Here is a 23,409-nt window from a genome sequence, read left to right as displayed (position 1 = left end):
CAAGGGTGTTAATTGTTTTTATGTGGTTTATATCCTTTTGTTTTCGTGGTAGTCAATCAACTGTGTCTGATATGAGGCACCTTTAATCATGTAATTCGATGAATATTGTTCTTATTAATGTTTGATCATGACCATGATATTTAGAGTAAACACAAAAAAAATTGGTAAATGAATTACTACCCGTGGGTGTTGTGTGTGTAGTGCCTACTAAACATTTAGCACATTTTGTTAACTATATTTGATTTTTTTTTTTTTAAACAAAATATTTGAAGTGTTGATAATAAGGCAAATTTCATGGTCATGATGATAGACAACATATACCTAATGGTGGTTCTTTTTTTTTTTTGAACAGGACCTAATGGTGGTTCTTAATTCAGAAAATTCTTATTAATAGCTTCAACTTATTTGGCTTTGCGAAGTATTGTTTAATTTGATAACAGAATTTTTCTTATGAAAATCGGAATGTAATGAATATCATAAAACTCTCAGTTTTTTTAAATAAGCACAAGACTCAAGTTTTTGTTCTGGTACCTTCAAATGTATTTAGATTTGTACCAAAATAATCTCATGGTTAGGTAATGTAATTTCCTACTTCTTCTAAATTGAATTGAGTGATCAACTTATATTAATCTTAACATAAATCATTGCATGTGGATTTGTCATGTAATGTAATTTTCTACTTATTCTAAACTGAATTGAGTGATGACAAATAAATGGTCACATGCAGATTTTTTATTTATATATATATATATATATATATATATATATATATATATATATATATATATATATTGTGTTTTTTTATAAGAGGAATCACATGTTGTATTATTATATTTTTTTTAAATTGGCAAATATGTATTAAAAAAACTCAAATTCAAGTACAAGATGTACCCGAATAATAGTGATGACAACTTATATTAATCTAACAAAAAATTTCTTTCTCTATATATATTGTGACTTCTACAAGATGGATCACATGTTTTTTTTAATCAGCAAAGATATTTTTAAAGAACTCAAATCCAAACACAAGATGTACCCTATTAAGAGGTAAAGAGACACAAAAATGATACTCTAGATAGAAAAATAAATGAGCTTTGACAACGGCCAAAACAAAAAGCCATATAGCCAAAATAAGAAAGCTACTAAGCAACAAAAATGGGGAGCTGGTATGGCGACAAAAAAGCAACCCAACGGAATAAAATGTTATGTTATTTTGAAATTTTCTTTGAGTCTTTCTTTTTATTGTTTATCGGATGAATTGGAATATATTGACTTTTTTTACATTCCTAATTTTAATTATATGACATGGGTAATTGAACAATTATATCTTTTTTATTTTTGGAATTTTCAGGTGTGAATCACATATTCTATCATAAATAAGAAATATGTTGAACCGCATTTGAGTATATAAGTTAAGTTTTTGAATCGCAAAGCTTCCACATAACGAAGAATATGTTAGTCCTGCTATTTGGTTTGAGATTTACACCTTCAAATATGGTTCTAAGACCACTCTTTAATACTGAAATCACTCTAATATGATATTGTGACCACTCTATAATGGTGCTAAGACCACTCAATTATGGTGTTACCACCATTCTAACCTTTACGTTCTCCAAAATATCAATATGACACTACGACCACTCAAATGTGGTGATACCACCATTGTGACTTTTTAACTTCTCCAAAAGTAGAAAAATATCGAACACTTCTTAGAAATAATAGTGTTGTTTTTGTACAAAAAGTAATAGTGTATTTTTAATAATGTACCTAAATAGTAGAATAAAATTTTGGACTTCTATATATGCATGACTTTGTATGAGTAAAATAAATTTGTAAAAACCAAAAGATAATGGTAAGACTAATTGGATGTTATGAAGATTAATATAGCATTTGAGAGGTGAGAATAAGAAGAGTCAAATTAAAGGATGAATGTACTCAATAAATAAAAATTAGTATAACCAACTCATTAGACTTAAGTGATTAATGGGATCCAACAAAGGATAAATTGTTCGAGAGTATTCAATTTCAATTTCGGAATAGAACAATTATTGTACAGACTTTTTACCTCATGGCAAAACTCTAAATTATTAGATTATCTTTCCTAGAAACCAGAGGGTTAACACAATTTTATTTAATTTTTTACAGAATGATATGTACCCAACAGAGAAACTAATATTATTTAAGGTTACAAGGGAATAGAAAGTTCAAAACATATTTTAATTTTAAATTATGATTGAACACATTTTATTCACTATAAATTTTACTTTTTGACATGTATCCATTTGATTTTTTTACCTATTGTACCAAAAAAAATTAAATTATTATATAAGTGAATCCTAATAAAACCCGTGCAACGCACGGGTTATATACCTAGTCTACTATAAAATGAATAGCACTTCAAAAGTCCCTTAGAGCAAATAAAATTTACAACCCCTTATAGGAAAATAAATATATTTATTCAATATAAACATGAATCAACACTTTAAAAAAAAAAAGAGAATCAAGTTGGATAATCCATAATTAAAATGAGACCCACATACATGAGCCTTTCTCCTTGTTGATGAAATCAACTTTTTTTCACTACCAAAAAAAGAAATCAACTTTTTTTCTTCTTCTAAGTTAATTATCAAAATCAACTACTCACTCCATCCCAAATTATATGACGTTTCGGACATTTCACATGTGTTAAGAAATGAAATTAATTTTGTGTGGTAAAGATATATTATCAGTTGTTTTACAAAATTGTCCGTAATAAATGATATGAAAAAGATAAATGAAAGAAGGGAGAATAATAAATAGTTAAAGATATAATAGGAAAAGTAACATTAATGTTTCATCGGTATTGTAAAGCGACATATAATTTGGGCGCTCAATTTTTGGTCAAGCTACAACCACAAGCAGGCATGGTGGATCTAGTTCCACAAAATGAAATCTTAGCAAAAATTTAATCAGAAAGATGTAAAAATTTCTAATTATAAAATTCACTTTCTATATCTGTAGTCCTTAATACAAAATCACAATCAAGTGGAATACAAAACCACAATTAAATCAAAGAATAATAAGATAAATAGAGTAAAGAAATAACACACCACAAATTCGTTTACTCGGTTTGGTCCAACAATGACCTACATGAGAGAGAGAGAGAGAGAGAGAGAGAGAGAGAGAGAGAGAGAGAGAGAGAGAGAGAGAGAGAGAATCTCCAATCCACTATCAAAGAGTAATTACCAGAGATACAAAGAGCTACGGCCAAGAAATTTAGCTCTTAATATTCTCCAAAAACATCCTCTACATTTCTTTCATTTACCCTCTTACAATAACTAAATGATTTTCACTCTTAGAGATGTTTGCCGTTGTTTCCTAACTATAAGATCTCACTGTAAAAGACATGAATCCTTAACCTTTTGATTTTCTAAAGATCTCCTCCATTCGTCTCACAAGATTCACCCAAGTTACACACAAATCTCACACTCTCATGTGTTTCTCATGTGTTTCACAAGTCTTGAATCACACCCAAAAGGCACCAACCCTTAGTCTATACTTTCCTAAGAGTTCCTAGTTTCATGAGATTCTACAAAAAACAAGTCTTGACCTTTATACACTCAAAAAACTGAATTTTCGAACAGTTGTATATCATATTTAATTTATTCTAATTTTTGTAAAAGAATTCATATTTAAAACTTTTTTTTGTTTGTAAAAGAACATTTATTTTTTGTGTTAACCCTCTGGGTCTTAGGTGAAAATGACCCTAATTATTTAGAGTTTGGCCGAAGGGTAAATATAACATGACTAAAAATTGTTCCTACAAAGAATCAAACTCGAGTTCTCCAACACTATTAATCCTAGGAGGATATAAAAAACATTTTTATAATGTTAAAAAATCATTTAAAAAATTTAAACTTTAGAGTAATTTTCAAAAATGAATTTAACATAAACTAATATTCCGCGTTAATTTTTTTTTATAGGAAATCAATCTTGTCATTTTCTTTATGAGAACAAAAAATAAAATTTGTTATATTTACATGCACAAAAAACTTATAAACCATTAAATTAAAAATGAATTTATCCTCTTCTATCTATTTACATTTTGTGTTTTTTTATGTTTGTGGACTTATTTATCATGATATAAAAATTATTAGCATGTGCTAGTGAGAGGCGAAGGAAAAAAACATAACATTAATGAATATCATGGAAATTGGTGGAAATGAGGTGAGGGAGAGCCATGAGCGCCGCCCCACTTTTGATTGAATTTCCAATCAATTTGCTTGCCAATTGAATTTTGTGTTTGGTGAAGGATTTATCCATCACGTGAATAAAGCGGAAAATACTTGGGTGACATAATGTTACCGTGACATTAAATCTGGGCCATACAAAGGTGTTGTGTTGTGTGGCCCAGATGTGTTGTATGTGTTGTGTGGCCCAGATGTTGGCAATGTGTGTTGTGTGGCTCAGATTTAATGTCACGGTGACATTATGTCACCCAAGTGCTTCCCGAATAAAGCTATTTGCCATTTGTCTTTGGGCTATCTCTCGGTGGTCAAAAGGTTTTGATTTGTTACTTCCAGCTTTCGTTCCTTTGATTTGGCAGGTAGAGTTTTCCTTCCAATCGGCCTTTTCAGTAGCCGCACAACTGCATACGTCTTCCGCACATGCGATCACATCAGTAGGGTATGCAACCAAAAGGTTATTTCGCAGCTACCACTTCCGATCATCAGAGGTGATTCTCTCAGTATTAAGATCACACATGCAGAATATGAAAAAGGAATTGATGAATATAAGAGGCTCTTACATGGCAGGTTAGTTATGAGTAAGGGAGATACGTCGTATACTGCTAATGATTTATTTTTGAAGCTAGCAGCTGTGGAAACTCACGGGACTGTGGAAATTGGTATCATTAGGGAGAGGTTTTTATGAATTTGAGTTTACCACTCTAGAGGACATGTGCAGGGCTTGGGCTCTTGGCACCTCTAACTTGAAGCCGGGTGTCCTCCGTCTTTCTCAATGGACGAAAGACTTTAACCCTTATACGTAACACCAAACTCACGCCCAAGTTTGGATACCATTGATATGGATTTGCCTCATGAATACTGGAGGGAACAGACGTGCGTGAGATAGCCGGAGCAATTCGAACTCCTTTGATCATTGATTCCGCTACTCAAAACCGTCGTTTTGGACACTATGCGAGGATTCTCGTTGACATTGACCTTTCGAAACGCATTTTTGATGAAATTATGGTAGAAAGAGATGGCTTTGCTTTTCCGGTTGAAGTGATTTACGAGCGTGTACCATTGTTCTGTAGTCATTGTCGCATCATCTGACACAATATCTCCAATTGCAAATGGATACATCCGGAGAAGGAGCATGGTAATCCGAGGAGCCTCCTGCTGCCAAGAAACTTCTGAAACAGTGGTAGGAACAACAACCGGGTCACGTGGGAACCTCCAATGATGAAGCACACAACAACAATAGCACGCCCAACAACAGATGGACTCAACTGCGGTTTTGGAAGCCTCAACACTAGCACCAAAATTGATTACCCCGACCAACAATAATGTCGCAGAGAATGAGGTACAAGAAGCACGACATACTAAGGAAAATCATTCTTTTTCACTTTGCACCAGATAATGTTACATATAAGATTTTAGATTCGCGACATTTAGATACTACACGACCAATCTTAGAACGGATGGAACCTTTGGAGAAAGTGTTGATTGTCGAGGGCAGTACCACTCTCTATTCCCCCGCGAGTTTGGCTCTGGTGACGCAAATTGTGGAGGTTAGCACATGTGAGATTTGTCCCACACTTCGTAAAGATATGTGTTGAAAAGTGACTCAAAAATGTGCATTCTGTCTGTCAAAATCGGTGGCCGATTTGTACCACACGGTGGCCGATTTTGACCTGTTTTTTGGAGACTTTTGTTTCGGGAAAAATCGGTGGCCGATTTTGAGAGCTCGGTGGCCGATTTCGCGCAGGAGGAGAAAAATAAAACAGCTTGTGGGCCTGTTTTGTTCCAATTTTTGAGGGATGCTTTCCACTATAAATATAAACCTTGTATCAGATGATTATGTGGTGTAGAAAAACAGGGTTTAGAAGCCAACAAACAAACTAGGGTTTATAGAGAATTTCTCTTGGCAACAACACTAGGGTTGGGATTGTTTTGATTCACCTTGAACAAAGCACTATTAGGATTGAGTCTCTTGGTCACGGGAAGAGGCAGGGACTGAGGGTAGAGTTAGGTTTGAAGACTAATTCTTGTAACCTTCAATATCTCTTTGTAAAGAAACTCATATCATTATAGTGGAACGGAGAGCTGCTCTCTCCCCCAGAGTAGGTCATCATTAGACCGAACTGGGTAAACAGATTCTTGTGTTCTTCTCCTTCTTCCTTTATCTCTTGCTGTTTATTTTTGTTTGAATTATTTTTGTCATCCGCTTCAATTGATTGCTTGGTATTAATTTGCTCCACACATCAAGTTTATTATTGGTGTGTTTTTCACAACGAATCCGCAACAATTGGCGCCCACCGTGGGGCAAAGGTCAAATCAATAACCAGGTATCATGGGTTCGAAGTGGGACATTGAAAAGTTTACCGGTAGTAACGACTTCGGGTTGTGGAAGGTAAAGATGAGGGCAATTCTAATTCAACAAAAGTGTGTTGAAGCATTGAAGGGAGAAGCACAGATGCCTGCGCATCTGACACCTGTTGAGAAGGCGGAGATGAATGATAAAGCGGTCAGTGCTATCATTCTGTGTCTTGGGGATAAGGTGTTGAGAGAGGTATCAAGGGAGACTACTGCTGTGTCTATGTGGAATAAACTTGATTCATTGTACATGACCAAGTCCTTGGCACATAGACAATGTCTGAAACAACAACTCTACTTTTACCGAATGGTGGAGTCAAAACCTATAATGGAGCAACTGACGGAGTTCAATAAGATTATTGATGATTTGGCGAACATAGATGTAAACCTGGATGATGAGGATAAAGCCTTACACCTACTGTGTGCTTTACCTAAGTCTTTTGAGAATTTCAAGGATACTATGCTTTATGGCAAAGAGGGCACTATCACTTTGGAGGAAGTTCAAGCAGCTTTGAGAACCAAAGAGTTAACCAAGTTCAAAGAGTTGAAGGTTGATGATAGTGGAGAAGGCTTGAATGTCTCAAGGGGAAGAAGTGAAAACAGAGGAAAGGGGAAAGGCAAGAATTCCAGGTCAAAGTCTAGGTCAAAGGGTGGTGATAATAAAACAAAGTACAAATGTTTTCTTTGTCACAACTATGGTCACTTCAAGAAGGATTGTCCGGAGAGAAAGGGCAATGGAAGTGGTAATCCATCCGTTCAGATTGCAAGTGAAAAGGAAGGTTATGAGAGTGCTGGAGCACTAACTGTGACAAGTTGGGAACCTGAAAAGGGCTGGGTCTTGGACTCTGGATGCTCTTATCACATCTGTTCGAGAAAGGAGTACTTTGAAACTTTGGAGCTGAAAGAAGGTGGAGTTGTTCGCCTTGGTAATAATAAGGCTTGCAAAATTCAAGGTATGGGTACTATCCGTCTCAAAATGTTTGATGACCTTGATTTCCTTTTGAAGGATGTGAGGTATATTCCTGAACTTAAGAGAAATTTAATATCTATAAGCATGTTTGATGGTCTAGGTTATTGTACTAGAATTGAACGTGGTATGATGAGAATTTCTCATGGTGCATTAGTTATAGCTAAAGGGTCTAAAATACATGGTTTATATATTTTAGAAGGTTCCACTGTTATAGGTCATGCATCGGTTGCTAGTGTAGACACTCTGGACATAACTAAACTGTGGCATTTGAGGTTAGGTCATGTCAGTGAGAGGGGTTTAGTTGAGCTAGCTAAACAAGGTTTGCTAGGGAATGAAAAATTGAACAAACTAGATTTCTGTGATAATTGCACATTAGGCAAACAACACAAGGTGAAGTTTGGGGTGGGTGTGCATAAATCTAGTAGGCCTTTTGAGTATGTTCATTCGGATCTTTGGGGTCCAGCATCAGTTAAAACTCATGGGGGAGGTTCATATTTCATGTCTATTATCGATGATTATTCTAGAAGGGTATGGGTTTACATTCTGAAGAATAAAAGTGACGCTTTTGAAAAATTTAAAGAATGGCATACACTTGTAGAAAATCAGATTGGAACTAAACTGAAAGTGTTGAGAACTGACAATGACCTGGAGTTTGTTTCAGAGCAGTTTAATGAGTTTTGCAGGAAACGAGGTATAAAGAGGCATAGAACCGTGGCATACACACCTCAACAGAATGGTCTTGCTGAAAGAATGAACAGGACCTTGTTGGAGCGTGTGAGGTGTATGTTGTTGGGAGCTGGATTGTCCAAGAGTTTCTGGGGAGAAGCTGTTAGTACTGCAGCATATTTGATTAACAGATGTCCATCAACAGGGATAGATCTCAAGACACCTATGGAGGTTTGGAGTGGGAGACCGGCAGACTACTCTAATTTGAAAGTTTTTGGAGCTTTAGCATTTGCTCATGTCAGACAGGACAAACTTGATGCTAGAGCTGTGAAGTGTATTTTCATGGGTTATCCTGAAGGTGTGAAAGGTTACAAACTGTGGAAGATGGAACCTGGAGGATTAAAAATTATTATAAGCAGGGATGTTACTTTTGATGAGACCCGCATGGGGATGAAGTGCAAAGACCTGGATACAAGCTCAGAAACGGGGATAGAGAAAATTCAGTTTGAGGTGGAGCCTACCACTGATGAAAGGGAAGGGGAGGATCAGACTCCAGTACCTGATGAGAGTGAAGGCCAAGAAACAATTGATCCTGACTATCAGCTAGCAAGAGATAGGCAAAGGAGAAAAATTAATCCACCTAATAGATACGGTTATGCTGACCTCATATGTTATGCTTTGAATGCAGCTGAAGAATTGCAAGACTCGGAACCAAAGAACTTCAGGGAAGCATTAGAAAGCAATGAAAGCAAGGACTGGCTGAAGGCAATGAATGAGGAAATACTTTCATTGGAAAAGAACCAGACTTGGAAACTTGTTTCATTACCTAAGAATCAAAGGGTAGTGGGAAGCAAGTGGGTGTTCAAGAAGAAAGAAGGTATACCAGGGGTCGAAGCACCAAGGTATAAGGCAAGACTTGTAGCAAAGGGTTTTACTCAGGTGGAAGGGATTGATTACAATGAAATCTTTTCACCGGTGGTAAAACATTGTTCTATAAGGGTACTTATGGCGATTGTTAACATGTATGATCTTGAGTTAGAACAAATGGATGTGAAGACCGCATTTCTACATGGAGAGTTGGAAGAAACTATCTATATGCAACAACCAGAAGGTTTCGTGGAAGATAATACAAAAGTGTGTTTGTTGAAGAAATCTTTGTATGGGTTGAAGCAAAGTCCAAGGCAGTGGTATCGTCGGTTTGATGAGTTTCTTATAAAGGCTGGTTTTGTGAGAAGCAACTATGATAGTTGTGTGTACATGATGAGAAGGAATGAGAAAGTCATTCTCTACCTTCTCCTTTATGTAGATGATATTCTTATGGCAAGTTCTGACATGCAAGAGATTCAGAAGCTCAAGGAAAGATTGAATGATGAATTTGAGATGAAGGATCTTGGTAATGCAAAGAGGATACTTGGTATGGATATCATAAGGGACCGAAACAAAGGTGAGTTGTTCTTATCTCAGCAAGGTTACTTGAGGAAAGTGGTGGAGCGGTTCAGAATGAAAGATTCTAAGGTCGTTGGCACTCCTCTTGGTCATCACACAAAGTTGTCAATAAAGCAGTGTCCTCAATCCGATGAAGAGAAAAGCAAGATGGAGGGTACTCCCTATGCAAGTGGAGTTGGAAGCATCATGTATGGTATGGTTTGTAGTAGACCGGACTTATCCTATGCAATAAGTGTGATAAGTCGGTTTATGGCAAATCCGGGTCAAGTGCACTGGCAAGCTTTGAAGTGGGTTCTGAGATATTTGAATGGGACTTTGACAGGTGTTCTGAAGTATACGAGGTCACAACCAGGAAGGGATGCTTTGGAAGGATATGTGGATGCGGACTATGCAGGTAATGTAGACACTAGAAAATCTTTGTCTGGATTTGTGTTTACATTGTTCGGTACAGCGGTAACTTGGAATGCAAATCAACAATCTGTTGTAGCTCTTTCAACAACTCAAGCAGAGTACATAGCCCTTGTTGAAGGGGTCAAGGAAGCCATATGGTTGAAAGGTATGATTGGAGAAATGGGGATTAGTCAAGGGTGTGTGAAGATATATTGTGATAGCCAAAGTGCCATTCATTTGGCAAATCATCAGGTGTATCATGAAAGAACAAAGCACATTGACATTCGTTTGCACTTTGTTAGAGACATGATTGAGACAAAGGAGATCATGGTTGAGAAAGTGGCATCGGAAGAAAATCCAGCAGACATGTTCACCAAATCATTACCGAGATCAAGGTTCAAGCATTGCTTGGACTTGATTAACTTCATTGAAGAATAGATGAAGGTTGGAGAGAGCAGCAAGATGATTGATGGTTAAATTGGCATCATCACCATTTTAGAGTCAAGGTGGAGAATTGTTGAAAAGTGACTCAAAAATGTGCATTCTGTCTGTCAAAATCGGTGGCCGATTTGTACCACACGGTGGCCGATTTTGACCTGTTTTTTGGAGACTTTTGTTTCGGGAAAAATCGGTGGCCGATTTTGAGAGCTCGGTGGCCGATTTCGCGCAGGAGGAGAAAAATAAAACAGCTTGTGGGCCTGTTTTGTTCCAATTTTTGAGGGATGCTTTCCACTATAAATATAAACCTTGTATCAGATGATTATGTGGTGTAGAAAAACAGGGTTTAGAAGCCAACAAACAAACTAGGGTTTATAGAGAATTTCTCTTGGCAACAACACTAGGGTTGGGATTGTTTTGATTCACCTTGAACAAAGCACTATTAGGATTGAGTCTCTTGGTCACGGGAAGAGGCTGGGACTGAGGATAGAGTTAGGTTTGAAGACTAATTCTTGTAACCTTCAATATCTCTTTGTAAAGAAACTCATATCATTATAGTGGAACGGAGAGCTGCTCTCTCCCCCAGAGTAGGTCATCATTAGACCGAACTGGGTAAACAGATTCTTGTGTTCTTCTCCTTCTTCCTTTATCTCTTGCTGTTTATTTTTGTTTGAATTATTTTTGTCATCCGCTTCAATTGATTGCTTGGTATTAATTTGCTCCACACATCAAGTTTATTATTGGTGTGTTTTTCACAACGAATCCGCAACAATATGGATTTGGTACGGAAAGTGTTGGAACAACAAGATGAGAATACTGCGCCTTTTACTCCCGTTTTGACAAAAAAGCAACGCAAGACTCACAATAGGTCGGCTTACAATACCCGTTCCAAGGGTGATCCCCCCCACCACTTCTCAATGAGGTTCTTTTTTTTTTTTTTAGAAATATTAGAGGTATAGGAAATTCGAAATCCCGAACTAAACTTCATGATTTTTTTTCGGAATCATCAACCGGAGATTATGTTATTGTTGAACCTAAGGCACCTTTCTCGCATCGTCCTGCTTGGTATTGGAATTCTATTTAGGTTACAGGTTATTGTATGAATAATAGAGCACATCTGGCTCCTTTCTGGTGGGATGTTTCACCCACTTTTATTAGCCAGGATTTTTTTAGAGACTCGGTGGGGCTTCCTGTTTACCATTTTCCTTAGGTCTCGGGTTCTATTTTATTTTGCTGTTTTCTTTTTGCGGGTTCAAGTCTGGTCCCTCCCCGCTTATATAGTTTTCCCTTTTTTTAATAAATTTTATGAGCATGGTGGCAGAGGACGGAGGTGAGTTTGGGGTTCCAACCTATTTGAGATGTCTCCTCTCCTCCTGATGTTTTCCATTGCTTTTGATTCAACGAAAAAAAAATCATGATTTTTATGTTGTTGGGCTTTGTACTTAGTCTTTTTGTCATCGCTTGTACTAATAAGCAAACAACATTTATCAATTTATATGTCACTTTTTTTGTTGAAGAAATCAATTTATCAAAGACGTACATGTCTTTTTTCTTTTCTTTTTTTAACAAAGGAAACTCGTCAAAGAAGCAAACCCCTAGAATATATTATAAAATCAAAATAGATATAAGAGGGCGGACAAACAACCAAAAACCCTCCAAAGATTAACATAATCTAAAATAAAGTAAGCCTAACCTAATTTTAGTGTAAGCTTTCCTAATTTGATGATGTATTTGATCCCAACAGAAAGACCTATATTAATTGATCATCACAATGATTACCTTTCCTATATATGTGTGTAACAAAAAAACACATTGCAGTAATTAAGTGTATCCGGTTCTCCCACCTATTTCTCAGCTGTGAACAATAGATTTTGACTTGAAAGCCAAGGTTATCAAAGACGGGTCTCGAATAAAGCCAAATAAAAAAATATGAACAAATAATGACTAAATTTGCATGAAATCAAATATCACAACCATGAAAATTTAATTCTGCAATTATTGACCACATAAACATCTTAAATTGACTATTTTACATCTTTACCCAAAAATCAAATCGATGCTATTTCAATCCTTACTTCATGTCAATCAGACGAGATCTGGTACGCAATAGCAGAGCAATTCGATACAAAATAAAATAGAAAAAAAAAATCTAGATGCTTTTGTAAAAAAAAAAAAAAAAAACTGGATGCTGATCAACCAACAACCATTAATTAATTAATATAATAAAAAATTAACACCATCGAGAACAATATCGCACGTGAACAGAACATGGCATTATTACTCTTGGTATGAACATAGAAGTAGTTGAATAAATTGATTTCATTGATCAATTTGATAAAGAGGACGATATAGTAGAACAATTTATTATATACAATGGTAAAGAAGCTAGCTAGCCAAAACAGTTAAAGTTTCTCTGACTGATTATTTCTATTCTAACTAAACTAGTGAAAGACTAAGAGACTAACTAAAGTTAAATACAAGGAACGACTACAATGAAATATGAAGAGTGGTAAATGGTAATACTTCCCCTCAAGTTGGACTATGGAGATTGCAAAGTCCCAGCTTGGAAATGAAGCTTTGAAATGAGGTGACATGAAGGGGTTTAGTAAATACATCAACAAGTTGAGATGATGATGGAATTGGCAATAGGTGAATGGTGTCCTTTTGAATCTTTTCTCTAATCACATGGCAATCAATCTCAATATGTTTTGTGTGCTCGTGAACAGTAGGGTTATGAGCAAGATAAATTGTTGATGCATTGCCACAATAAACTGAAGAACCAGATTTGATAAGAATGTATAGATCAGTAAGGAGGTAATGCAGCCATTGAATCTCACATGATAAACTAGCCAATGCCCTGTATTCTGCTTCAGATGAAGATCTAGATATGGTAGATTGCTTCTTAGATTTCCATGAGACAAGAGTAGAGTCGAGAAATATACAATATCTGGTAATAGATTTTCTAGTATCCAAACAGCAGGCCCAATCAGAGTCAACAAATATAGACAATCGTAGAGATGTAGATGCAGGGAAGAAAAGTCCTTGAGAGGGGGCATATTTAAGATACCTGAGCACACGATTTGCAGCGCGGAAATGAGATTTAAGAGGTCGGGAAACATATTGACTCAGTTGTTGTACTGAAAATGCTATGTCTGGTCGAGTATGAGTAAGGTAAAGAAGCCTACCAACAAGTCTTCTATAAGCTGACTGATTAGAATAAGGAGTGCTTCCTTCATTGGTGAGCTTAGTGGAAGGGTCACATGGAGTTGTGGCAGGTTTAGTGGAAAGATTACCATTGTCATGAAGCAATTTCATAGCATATTTTCTTTGATTCAGGGAAATTCCATCCTTGGTGCGAGCAACTTCAAGGCCAACGAAAAACCTTAAAGGACCAAGATCTTTTATTTTGAAACCATTATCCAAAATCTTCTTGACAAAATTAATTTCAGACATTGAATTGCCAGTTAAGACAATGTCATCCACATATACTAACAAGGTTGTGAAAGTAGAGTCTGAAGCTTTCACAAAGAGTGAGTGATCAGCCTGAGATTGAGAATATCCAAGAGAAATTAAGGTTGTAGTAAGCTTATCGTTCCATTGACGACTAGCTTGCTTTAAACCATAGAGAGTTTTGTGCAATTTGCACACTTTAGTGGAACAATCAGAATTTGAAATTTCAAAACCAAGAGGTAAAGGCATATATAACTCCTCATTTAAGTCTCCAAGCAATAAGACGTTGTTGATGTCCAATTGATCTAAAAACCATCCTTTGGCAGCAGCTAAGACAAGTAAAACTCTGACAGTGGTTAACTTGATGTGAGAGCAAGACGCATCGATCTGATCAATGATTTAAAGTTTTTTGTTACCTTCCAATGGAGACGTAACCAGTTCCACAACTGGAATGTCGCTAGGATGAAGGAAGAACGAATTCGAAGCATTGGTGGCGAAATCGGCATACAAATCGAAATTTTGGATTGCCATAGCTGCAGAAACAAGCAATTAAGGAATTGAAATTGATAGATGAATTGAATCCACATAAAATTATGAAGTGAACAAATTTAAAAGGTAGAAGAAAAAGGGCTACTCCCTCCGGTCTCAAATGTAAGCAACTTTTCACTTTTTAGATTCATTGAATAAATGTTGTATGTGGTCCATATTATAGACCACATACATCATTTATTGAATGAATCTAAAAAGTGAAAAGTTGTTTACATTTGAGACCGGAGGGAGTATATGATTTTGACGGATCCAGAGCTCAACTCTGATACCATCTTGGTATGAATTGAGAAGTAATTGAATAAATTGATTTCATTGATCAATTTGTTAAAGAGGAGAATATGGTAGAACAACTGTTTTTTTTGGACAAAAACAAAACGATATTCATTCATTCAAATTGATAGAATGCATTAGAATCAACATCGCTAAAAACGTAAAGGATGAATCTGCGAACAAACTCACAGCACCCAAGTTAATAGCATATAACGGCAAAATGCCTACAAAAAATATGATGAAATGAATATCGTGGGTATCGTGAGTAAATATAATACCCAAGTTATTAGCGGAACAAATATGATGAATCACCAGAATACCCATGCTTCTGGATCACCAGAATACCCATGCTTCTGGATATGCAACGTTGGCGTCCAAATCATCGATATACAATGGTAAAGAAGCTAGCTAGCCAAAACAGTTACAGTTTCTCTGACCGACTATTACTATTCTAACTAGACTAGTGAAAGACTAAAGTTAAATACAAGGAATGATTACAGTTAAATATGAAGAGTGATAAATGGTAATAATTACATCTAAATCGAAATCGAAATGGATGAGTAAATATAATAAAGTAAAGCCATCAAAATATATATATATATAGGGAGTGTTTCAAATGAGAGGACTTTTTAAATGAGAGGGTGAGAGGATGAAACATCAGCCTTTAGATTAAATAGACGGTTTAGATTAGATTTTAACTTAATACAAATCACGTGACTCTCTTTTTCATTCTCTCTCCCACGTTAACTATGACTCTCACTCTTCCATCTCTCCTCTTCTGGCGGAAACGAGCTTCTCTCTCAATTTCCTACCTCACACTCTCTTCTCTCTCAATTTCTGTGGAGGACCCCCAACCATACTCTCTTTATTCGTTTCCTTCTTGTTTACTCTGGTACCATTGCAAATTAGGGTTCCCAGAAATACCCATCCTTCTTTCTTTGCATCTGAAAGATCAAAATTTTGTGGTGTTCTTTTTAATAAAATCTTGAATTTTATTTTAACAGTCTGGTTATGAAGTAATAAAAATTGGAGGTTGATCATGAAGGGTTATTTTGGGGAAAAATTTAACAGGTTATGAAGAGTATGGTGTGTAATTAATTCGTTGTTGGAAGAGCATGGTAAAGACTTGTACTAGAATATCTTAATAGGTGGGAATGGTAACAAATCTTGACTTGATTGTCAAAGACTTATAAAAGCCTTATAACATGAATATTAACCAAACTATGTTACTGATACAAAAGCCTTATAAAAGGGCAATTTAAATTACTTAACTATGAAAGGCTTTTAACAGGAATATTAATAATGCAAAATTTGTTACTGTTATACTAGTACTGATACAAAACTATCAAAGCATTGACTTATCTAACTATCAAAGTCTTATAAAATGTTACTGATACAAAACTTTAAAAGCCTTATAAAATATCCATATAATTACACCATCAGTACTGGTATTGAGTTAAGCTAGCTAATGTGCACGCTCTGATGCATAACTGTCCAGTTTTTGCAATTGAACTAGCTAATGTGAATATTCCCAAAGTCCCATCTCAATACGGTTTAATTTGGAAAGAATCTGATTATGCAGTAGCAATGTCAATTGTCCTTTGAAGAGGCTTATTTAGTTTTATTGGTTAAATTTTCAGCATTTCAAATGTTCAGATATCAAATTATGCAGCTGGCAGTAATCTTATACAATTTCAATCAAACTTCTTGATCTGAACTAAGCACTGGTAGTAATCTATTTCATAGACAGTAGCAACGTTAATTTAAATCAACACTGCAAAGATTAATTACAAAAACCCATCAGCTAGGGATTGTTCAAAAATCGGCGACGGCAAACAACTTTTTCGTCTTTACCGGTTGCGTTCATGGCGGCGAGAAGAGAAGAAGATGGCGAGGTAGATTTCTGCTATGAGAAGTGATGTGTAGAATTGTAGAGATTTAAGAGAATCTGGGAGTAGAGTTGAAGAGATGACAAGGACAATAAAATTGAGATTTAAGAACAAGAAGATTATTGCAACGGTGAACAAATTTTCACTGATTCTGTTTGTTGCAAGGAGAAGAGAGGGTGAGGTAGGAAATTGAGAGAGAAGGTCCTTTCACCCAGAAGAGGCGATGGAAGAGTGAGAGTCATAGTTAACGTGGGAGAGAGAATGAAAAAGAGAGTCACGTGATTTGTATAAGTTAAAATCTAATCTAAACCGTCTATTTAATCTAAAGGCTGATGTTTCATCCTCTCACCCTCTCATTTAAAAATTCCTCTCATTTGAAACACTCCCTATATATATATATATGGATTTGCTACAATAGACCCACCTTTTTTTATGAAGGTCTATTTTAGCAAGCTGTACCTTTTTCTTTGTACAAAAATACCCCTTTATTTTTTCTTGGAAAAGGCAAAACTGAAGGACAAAGTTGTAATTTATTATTAAATCTTATTTTTTATTTTAAATTAAATCTAAAGATTTTATAGTTTTGTGTGTCTTTCTGTTTGTTAGCTCATTTAAGCCATCTTCATCGTTCCTCCTTGCTGTGTGGTTCACATCATAGAACTCTCAAACCCATCTCTGCCAATCACCGAACTGATATACAACAATGTCCCCTGATCTGAATCAATCTAGATACCGTTGATCGTACTCTGCAAATCTGGGATTGGTTCCAGCATGATTCTTCCATTTCATAAAATAAAAAATAAAAAATCATGATTCATTCTTCCAGAACGTGATACATGATTCTTTCATATAGTTGGTATAATTAGTATTGCAACTTGATTTTTACTTTTCTATTGATGAATCAAGTCGGAAACGTGAAAGAAGAGGTGGAGAACAATGATAACAAAAATTGACAGGAACAAGACATAGACACGCAAAACTAGAAAACTTTTAAGTTTAATTTACAATAAAAAATAACATTTAATGGCAAATTACAATTTTGTCGTTCAAGTTTGTCTTTTCCAAGTAACAAATAAAGGGGTATTTTTGTACAAAGGAAAAGGTGCAGCTTGCTAAATTAGACCTTCATAGAAAATGGTGGGTCTATTGTAGCAAATATATATATATATATATATATATATATATATATATATATATATATATATATATATATATATATATATATGGAGTTTGTTAGGATACACCCACTAGTTTTTATTAAGGTGTGTTTTAGCAAAGATATAACTAAAAAGTTGTTAAATACACCTTAAGGTGAATGTTGCTAAAACACACCTTCTAAAAAATAAGTGGGTGTATGTTAGCAACTCCTATAGGCATTTGCTAGGATATACCCACTTATTTTTTAGAAGGTGTGTTTTAGCAAGTTATAACTAAAAAGTAGTTAAATACACCTTAAGGTGTAGCTTGCTAAAACACTCCCACATAAAAACTAGTGGGTGTGTTCTAGCAAATCCCTATATATATATATATATATATATATATATATATATATATATATATATATATATATATATATATATATATATAATCTCAATAGATCAAACACAAAACCTACCACTTGTTTTTTTGTTTTGACAGAAAAAAAAATCTACCACTTGTTAGAATTAGATCTACAATCAATTTCATAATACATGCTCAGTACAAAACTTTTGTTTTGACAGAAAAAAAATCTACCACTTGTTAGAATTAGATCTACAATCAATTTCATAATACATGCTCAGTACAAAACAAGAGTATAAATTATTAGCGGAAACATTTAAAACCTAAGCATAAATATAATTGGATCTATAACATGTTAAATATAATTGTTTCTATATATAACCATTTCGAAATGGATCAAATTATGGGAAAATTCTGCCAGTTATCTTTGAGGGTGGTGATGCGTTCGGTTGGACAAACAGATTGTAGAAATATATTTATGGAAAAAAAAAACTTTTTTTTGGGTAGAAAAAAAAACTTGTAAGCATATGTATAGAAAAAGAACATTAACTACCAGTTACTTTATTACAAGGACGAATCCAAAAATTTCAACAAGCACGGTTAATGTCATTTATCATAAGATTTCCACGACATCTTTTCGAAACTTTACCAAACTCTTCATAATTTTTAGCAAGATATTGTAGAATCTCAAGAAAATTACCTTACTTTTTCCAATTTTAAAATCCCTCGGTAAAAAATGCATCCCAACCTTTGTGTTCTTCAATTTCGAAAAAAAGAAACCCAAATTGTCGCCGCCGAAAATTATGCTTCAGTGGTTGACAATGCCTTTATATATATATATATATATATATATATATATATATATATATATATATATATATATATATAAGTTCTTTGAATTTCATCTCGATCATTTGGATGGTAACAAGACATTGGTATCATATGCCTAGGATCAACCAAAAGATTTTCTAAATAAACATCTCGAATCTCCTTTTCAAGGATGACCCTAATTGTTGTGTTGGGGTATTTTTCACTTCATCAACTTGTTGAGACTCTAATATTAATCTTTTTTTAAACACTTTTCCATTCTAGCATATTAAAAGAACATAAGTTCTCGTGAGCTTAACTCAGTTGGTAAGGACAATGCATAATATATGCAAGGTCTGAGGTTCAAACCTTAGTCATCACAAAAAAATAATATTAAAAGAACATAAACACAAATTAATTGATTAATTCTAATTAAAACACAAATGTAGAAGCATAATAAAAATTGGAGTAATTAGCCAAATACCCCCCCGAAATTGCAAGGCGCGTCAATTACCCCCCTGTAGTTAACGAAATATCAATTACCCCCCCGAAATTGATAAACGTTAGTCAATTACCCCCCTCCGTTAATTTCCTCCATCCAACATGCTGATGTGGCAGTTAACTGCCCACGTGGCACTGCCACATGGTCAGAAAAGGCATGCCACGTCAGAGGGGGGTAATTGACTATATTTTTTAATTTTTTTTTGAAATTTTTTTTTTGAAATTTTTTTTTTTTGAAATTTTTTTTTGAACAAAAATATGATTTTTTTTTTCCTTTTGAACAAAAATATGATTTTTCCTTGCAAATTTATGATAATTGATCACTACTATGAATCTTATTCCTTCTATATGCTAATTTATATGACTAATATATGCCACTGTCATTATTATCACTACTATATAATGTGAAGTTGATGGTGTGTTTCGATTTGGATAGAAGAGGGGAATTGAGGCTTGCTTTAGGGCTTAATAATGATGAAAATGATAATGGAAGCTTTGCATGTTGATTTTTATTGAAGTACATGATAGTATTGTTGTGTATGTTGGTAGTTTTGATTAAAATTCTTGGTTCACAATAGTTATATGAAATATGTATTGTTGTTATAAGTATTTTCTTATGTGTATTGGAAACAAATGTAAGAGGCAATTATGCTAAGCTGTTTGTGCTGCTATTGTTCTAAGTTGTTTGTGTTGTTATTGTTCCAACAAGTTCGTGTCAAAAACCCCCTGTAGTTTATCAATAATGGTCAAAAACCCCCCTGTATTTGAATTATTTGGGCTTATGTTTTGACAGAACCTGTTATGCTAGTTCTGTTTGTGGCTGGTGGCGTGTTTCTGCGGCCTGCAGTGTCTGGGTGCCTGCAGTGTCTAGGTGCATAAGAGTCTAAGTTTATAATCTATGACTAAGGTATGCTACTATATGACAGAATTATCTCTGTGTAATCATCATTTAAGTATGCTACCTATAATGACAGTATAAGCATAGAACAGTATAATGACAGTATAAGCATAGAACATCTATATGACAGAATTATCTCTGTATAAGCACATTATATAGTAGTGATAATAATGACAGTGGCATATATTAGTCATATAAATTAGCATATAGAAGGAATAAGATTCATAGTAGTGATCAATTATCATAAATTTGCAAGGAAAAATCACATTTTTGTTCAAAAAAAAAAATTTCAAAAAAAAATTTCAAAAAAAAAATTAAAAAATATAGTCAATTACCCCCCCTCTGACGTGGCATGCCTTTTCTGACCATGTGGCAGTGCCACGTGGGCAGTTAACTGCCACATCAGCATGTTGGATGGAGGAAATTAACGGAGGGGGGTAATTGACTAACGTTTATCAATTTCGGGGGGGGGGGTAATTGATATTTCGTTAACTACAGGAGGGTAATTGACGCGCCTTGCAATTTCGGGGGGTATTTGGCTAATTACTCATAAAAATTGAGATAAAAATTATAGTACAGTTTCAATAAAATATGAATAAAATGAACAACTTACATGGAAAAATAAGTATATATTAGCCTTCATTATATTAACGATGCAATTATCTTATCACTCCATCTAATTTTAATTTTTTGTCAGACGTTCCATCCTTTTTTTATAGTTTGTCTTTAGTGTATTGAATTGAATGAGCATATGTGGAGACAATTTAAAATCTAAAGTGGATTGATAACATTATATCATTTGCAAGCTGGTTAAAAAAAGAAAAAATATCAAGTGGGTCTTTCATTCAAAACAAATAGCAATAATGATAATAATATCATGTGGGTCTGCTGTTCCCATTGATGAAAATGCTATTTAATTCAAACGTGGCTCTCGTTGCATCCAAAAAATATCGTGGGTATCGTGGGTCTCGTCTCGTGTGGAAATATAATATAATATAATTACATTACATAAAACCAAAGTATTTAAGATTGTTGAACTTGAAGAGAGACACATAGACAGAGTGAGATAAACACTGAATAAGTGTATTAGAGAAAATTGATCAGCAATGGAAGGTGGTGTTGGAGTTGAACGGCCATTGAAACTTTACTTGCTTCCATTTCTATCACCTGGTCATATGATTCCTTTGGGTGACATAGCAACTCTGTTTGCATCCCATGGCCAACAAATCACGATCATCACCACTCCCGCCAACGTCCATTTCTTTACCAAATCTCTCTCCTCCGCCGATCCATTCTTCCTCCGCCTTCACACCGTCGACTTTCCCTCCCAGCAAGTCGGCCTCCCAGATGGTGTTGAATCATTGTCCTCCAACACTGACACCGACACCACCCACAAGATATATGTAGGATCAATGCTCCTCCATGGACCCATCAAAGAATTCATAGAGAAGGATCCACCTGACTACATCATAGGTGACTGTGTATTCCCTTGGATTCATGACTTGGCCAATAAGCCTCATATCTCCACCCTTGCCTTCACCGGATACTCCCTCTTTAGTGTCTCCCTTATAGAAGCCCTTAGGGTACACCGTTCAAATTCTCACACGAATCATTCAAGTTCATTCGTTGTTCCAAATTTTCCTCATTCTATCACCTTTTGCTCAGGACCACCAAAGACATTCATCGAGTTCGAGGAAAGGATGCTTAAGACAATCCTCAAAAGTAAGGGACTCATCATTAACAACTTTGCCGAACTTGATGGTGAAGATTGCATCAAACACTACGAGAAAACAATGGGTCACAAGGCTTGGCATCTTGGTCCAGCTTGTCTTATTCACAAAACTGTTCAAGAGAAAGCTGAGAGGGGAAGTGAGAGCGTGGTTAGCATGCATGAATGTCTAAGTTGGCTCAACTCGAAGCGAGATAATTCAGTGTTGTACATATGTTTTGGGAGCATATGTTATTTCTCTGACAAACAACTTTACGAGATTGCGAGTGGAATAGAAAATTCGGGTCACAAATTTATATGGGTTGTTCCTGAGAAGAAAGGGAAAGAAAATGAGAGTGAAGAGGAGAAAGAAAATTGGTTACCGAAAGGATTTGAAGAGAGAAACATAAAAAATAAGAAAGGTTTGATCATTAGGGGATGGGCCCCACAAGTTATGATTCTGAGCCACACTGGTGTGGGTGCATTCATGACACATTGCGGGTGGAACTCTACTGTGGAGGCTGTTAGTGCTGGGATTCCGATGATCACGTGGCCAATGCGAGGAGAACAATTCTATAATGAGAAACTGATAACCGATGTGCGCAAGATTGGAGTGGAGGTGGGTGCAACAGAGTGGTCACTACATAGTTTTCAAGAGAAAGAGAAACTGGTGAGTAGAGATAGTATTGAAAAGGCTGTGAGGAGGTTGATGGACGATGGTGATGAAGCTAAGGAAATCAGACAGCGTGCCCAAGAGTTTGGGAGAAAGGCTTCTCGTGCTGTTCAAGAAGGTGGATCGTCTCATAACAATTTGTTGACTTTGATTGATGATCTTAAAAGATTGAGAGCCGATAAACCTGTTGATTAATTCAAATCATATTATTGGGTGTATTATATTAGGATTCTAATTGATTTTAAAAGTCTTTTTTATTAAAAAAAAAAGTCTTGGGATGCTCAATTAAGACTTTTACTTAATCTAAATAATTTTTTTGGTATTCAACTAAGATTTTTTGTAACTTAAAAAAAGTTCCGTGGAATTCAATGATGTTCAAATTCCTATGGATTGTTTAATAAATTGGATTTTGTGGAATTTTATAGTAAATTTTTAGCGTGAAAAAGTCTTTAATGAAAAAATGAGGTTTCTATGAATTGTTATTTCTTTTAAGATTTTACACTCTCTTAATAAAAACAAAACAATAAAAAAAAGTGTGGATTGAGAATATTGTAAAAAAGAATGTGTTATAAATTATAATCATTTCTCTTAAATGATTCATTAAAATTAAGGCTAAAGTGCACTTTTCCCCCCTTAACTTTCAAAAACTTGCAATTTTGCCCCCTAACTATGAAAA

At 35.1% G+C, this 23,409-nt stretch overlaps 1 pseudogene across 1 annotated transcript; it reads left to right on the top strand.

The window, feature by feature from the left end:
• The first annotated feature begins 21,277 nt into the window (after positions 1–21,277).
• Positions 21,278–23,162, top strand: LOC146901028 (UDP-glucosyl transferase 73CC6 pseudogene; annotated as a pseudogene). Its single transcript, XR_015021475.1, has one exon. The product of XR_015021475.1 is annotated as a UDP-glucosyl transferase 73CC6 pseudogene (transcript).
• Positions 23,163–23,409: the final 247 nt, after the last annotated feature.

Source organism: Medicago sativa, chromosome 8 (assembly GCF_051527215.1).
Source record: "Medicago sativa cultivar Bolivia chromosome 8, Bolivia_mono, whole genome shotgun sequence".
Lineage (NCBI taxonomy): Eukaryota > Viridiplantae > Streptophyta > Magnoliopsida > Fabales > Fabaceae > Medicago > Medicago sativa.
Note: the sequence above shows the minus strand (reverse complement) of the source record. Positions and strands in the feature narration are given on the sequence as shown.